This window comes from Ursus americanus, chromosome 10 (assembly GCF_024610735.1).
Source record: "Ursus americanus isolate L20-20 chromosome 10, mUrsAme1.1.p, whole genome shotgun sequence".
NCBI lineage: Eukaryota > Metazoa > Chordata > Mammalia > Carnivora > Ursidae > Ursus > Ursus americanus.
The window spans coordinates 24,223,007-24,227,601 of NC_142136.1; positions in this window are offsets into that span (position 1 = coordinate 24,223,007).

Below are 4,595 nucleotides of genomic sequence, written 5' to 3' on the forward strand. Positions count from 1 at the left end.
AATAATAAACAAGTGATCATTACCATCCATACGTGAGTCAGACTGTGTTATAACGAGGTCAACGCTTCTGTGTAGTAAAACTTTCAAAGCACATTTAAAATTGAAAACAAATGTTAACAATAGTTTCTGAGGAGTTATTTTGCACCTATGATAATAAGGCTTGACCCGTAATGCCTTTTATATTTGTAGATATTCCAAAATAATCACCACAGTTAAGTCTAGCTAACATCCATCACCACACATAGCTACCATTTTTTTCCCTTGTGATGAGAATTTTTAAAACTGACTCCCTTAGCAACTTTCAAATATATTATACAGTAGTTATAACTTAGTCACCATGCTGTACCTTACGTCTCCATTGACTTACCTTATAACTAGAAGTTTCTACGTTTTGACCCCCTTCACCCATTTCACCCATCTGTCACCTTCCTGCCAATCACCAATCTGTTTTCTGTATCTGTGAGTTTCATTTTTTGTTTGATTCATATATAAATGAGGTCTTAAGTTTATTTGTCTTTTTGTTTCATTTATTTCACTTAGCATAATTCCTTCGAGTTCCATCCATGTTGTAAATGGCAAGATTCCCTTCTCTTTTATAGTGGAATGATATTCCATTGTGTGTGAGGGAGTGCGTATCACATTTTCTTTATCCATTGATGGACACTTAGGTCACTTCTGTCTTGGCGATTATAATCTGCAGTGACCATAGGGGTACATATATCTGTTTGAGTTAGTGTTTCCATTTTCTTTAAATGAATGTCCAGATGTGGGATTGCTGGATCATACAGGAGTTCTATTTTTAATGTTTTGAGGAAACTCCATACTGTTCTTTCCGTACTGGTTGCGCTAATTTACATCCCTACCAAGAATGTAAAAGTGTATGTACAAGCCTTGCGTACTACATAGGAACGACCAAATACATGATCTCAATGCATCTAGAACGAATCTTCACAGTTAAAGAAAACTTCACATTTTGTTTTGTTTTTCTTCTTTTTCAGAAATGATTAACAGTGTGGCTTTTCAAAAAGATTTACCACTATGGTCTTTATATTAAAGGTTTAAAAACTACAGCATGTCTTTTTCAAAACCAGAACAATAGGAAGCCTACCGTTAATAATTTTCTTATTATGGCTACCAAAAACTGGATTAAAGATTGTAAAACATTATGGAACATCATTCAACTAAAATTTTTCTGAAATGATAGCATTAAACTAGCAGAAGAGTAAATTAATGAGTATATTAATTTAGAAATCAGTAGCTCAGATCTCATTTTAGCTGTACTGCTAAACAAATCAGAGTATCTGCAAAGATTTTAATTATTTAGTTAAATGTGGTCTTAAACTAAACTCCTCTCCTGCCTCTGTTGAAAATAGACTACAGATGATTACATTTCCATAGACTTCAAAACATAAGCTTCTTTTGGTTTGAAATAAGAATGTTAAGGTTGCCAAGTATAAAGTTTATAGCTGCTGTTATTTTGGATTATATAGAGTTATGAAAATCCAAATGTTTTACAAAGTTAAAAAGTATTCTTTTTTTTTTTTTTTTTTGCTCACTTATAACTCAAAAATCTCTAAAGTCATCCTGCCAAAACATGCCAAGGAGCCCAGCTTCTTCCCATATGTCTGCAAGATCCTCTCAAATCACTGCTATTCACGTGCATGCTCGCACACACACACAAACAAGGGATGCCAAAGATTCAAAATACACATATTTTACAGAAGCTTGAATTGAGCCCCTGACCTCGTTTGAACGCAGCATGCGGCCTATTTCTAGGGTTATTTTAAGCTACCATTAACAGATGCATGCACGTGTATTTTACTTAATTCTTCCCGTATTACCGCCTATCATTTTAATGCATCCTGCTAGTCAAGAATGATTGAAATAACCCAATAGTACATAATTTCTTTTTTAAACTTCATTTACTATGGACAGTTTTCTTTGTTCATCAGTAATACGAAACAATATAACAGTGAATGGTATTCAGGAAGCATTAAGTATTAGCTATAATATAACATATTTAATATTGAATAGTATTAACTATTATCAAAACACATGTATAAATGGATTCTTAGGGCCATTAATGTCTTAAGTTCTTAAAATAAGTTGTCCATTAGATTTTTTTTCCTTTGTGAAATATAGCAGTTCAGCAATGTGTTCTGAGGTCACGACTGTCCAAAGTTCCATATTTCCTGTTTCTAGATACCCATCACATATCTTCCTATATCAGTGTTCAATTGCAGGCTCTGTGAGAAAACAGACACCAGGATTGTATTCTCCCTTGAGACATGGACTAAAGGGAATTTCAAATTTGGATCTTCTAAAGTGTTTAAAGAATACCTATTTCATGCCAAAAAATAATTAAAAACCATTCCTGTATGTCTATGTGTTGGGGAAAAAAATGTGAGTGGGAAAAAGCAGGAGGGAGCTCCTCTCCTTTCTCAAATATCACCACATTTTATTCCAAGATAAGTAAGTCTCAAATGCTTTATGGTATAGGAGGTTCTTTCCAAGCTGATCTCCATTCACCCCTCTATCCCAATATTATATTGATTTTCTAATACAAATCACCATGTCAAGATGTATGTCCTTTCAGATTGTAATTTGCATTTTGCACCTTTACCTTTTCAATTTCATATCTCTTTGCTACTTATATTCACACTCTCTTGTAGTTAATTGTCTTTGTGTCATACAGTTGGTAGTGAGCTACTTTAGTTTTTGTTTTTATTCGTAGTCCTAGCTAAAGGAGCCAGTGTTTATTTAATATGTAAACAAATGAGAACATTTTTTTGAAAAATATTGAAAACTGTATATAATCCACCCAGTGGGAACTGCCATTCAATCCACTATAATAAATTTAGACTACTTCAATGCCACTCAGCCTTGGATGCATGTATAATCATTTGGAAGTTTTGAAAGAAATCAAGATTTGAAAGGACCTGCTCCAAACACTTACATGAAAATACCTGGAGGTAGAGGGACTTGGCATTGATCAGTTTTAAACTCTCCCAGCTCATTCTCATGGGTCACCATGGTTGAGAACCATAGGCTAGATGACCTTGTATCCGGCTATAAGGTATAATATCCACGTGTACTTATAAATTAGGCCAAGGCATCAATGAGTTAGGTGTTGTTGAAGCTAGCCTATAATGTGGCTGATATGGATCTATATCCTGGGCACTTTTCCACTGCACAATAATGTGAGATTTTTTATGGAGTTCAGACCTACATTTTATAGCCTACTTCTCATGACTAGATTTGGTCACAGTTTTGTGACTTAACTGTGTCATTTTAATCCCTTCTGCAAAATCTTTTGCAGATGCTTTTTTAAACTTTATTTGAACAAGTCACTTTGTGTTTTTCCAGTGGCACAGTCTATACCTATTAATAGATTGTTCTAATTCTAATCAATTTCCTGTTAAAAAACAAAATTCAGCCAAGTAAATTTGAAGATCCAATTGGTTTTATTAAAGGATTCATGGATCAGGCACTATCCCATTTGGCAAGTAGAGGGGAGCTGGGAGTTGTACAAATGGAAGGATTTTATAGGAAGGAGGGTGGGGCATCTTTATTAGCAAAAGAAAAGGACTGTTCCAGGCAAGGTTGCTTTTCCTTAAGGGGAAAATTGGAGTCTTACTCAGCAGATGACCTCATCTTCCTTTGGGGGATGGAGAGGACCCACATGGCAGATTGCTTCATGGGCATCAATGGAGAAAATTCCTGACTGACCAGTTAAAAGTACATTTTTGGGGGAGGTTGAAACTGCAGTTGGATTGGATATTAAACCTCAGTTTGGGGACCCAGCAGAAGTGATGCCATTTTGGGCTAGAGTTTTCTTTTTAACATTCCTCATTTGGATTGATTAAAAATCAACGCCCCTGGGGCACCTGGGTGGCTCAGTTGGTTGGGCATCCAACTCTTGATTTTGGCTCAGGTCATGATCTCAGTGTTGTGAGACTGAGCTCTGTGCTGAGCATGGAGCCTGCTTAAGATTTTCTGTCTTCCTGTCACTCTGCCCCTCTCCTGTGCATGCTCCCGCACACACACTCTCTCTCTCTAAAAAAAAAAAAAAAAAAAAATCCACTTCCCTATAGTTTTCCTTGGTTCTTTGCACATGAAATAAATCTGTTTTCCATCTGTGAGTCCATCAAGTATTTGAAGATGGTTATTATATTTATTTTTCCAAACTATATTTTTACATTCCTCTTACGTTGTCTTTTATATTACTCAGTTTGTAACAATTCTAAAGTCTAATACTGCACAAATATTTAATATCATAGATACATAGTGAACTAGCAAACATTAACATAAATTTTGAGATGACCATTTAATCTTGGTAAACCAAAGTTACCCCTGCCGCCCTACCTAGCCTATATTTTTATTGTGGGGTTTTATGTATTTATTTTTCAAAGATTTTATTTATTTATTTTAGAGAGAGAGTGTGGGGAGAGGGGCAAAGGAAAGGAGAAAGAGAAAATCCTAAGCAGACTCCATGTTGAGCACAGAGCCCCAAGTGGGGCTTGATCCCAGGACCCTGAGATCATGACCTGAGCCAAAACCAAGAGTCAGATTGAACCAACTGTGCCACGCAGCTG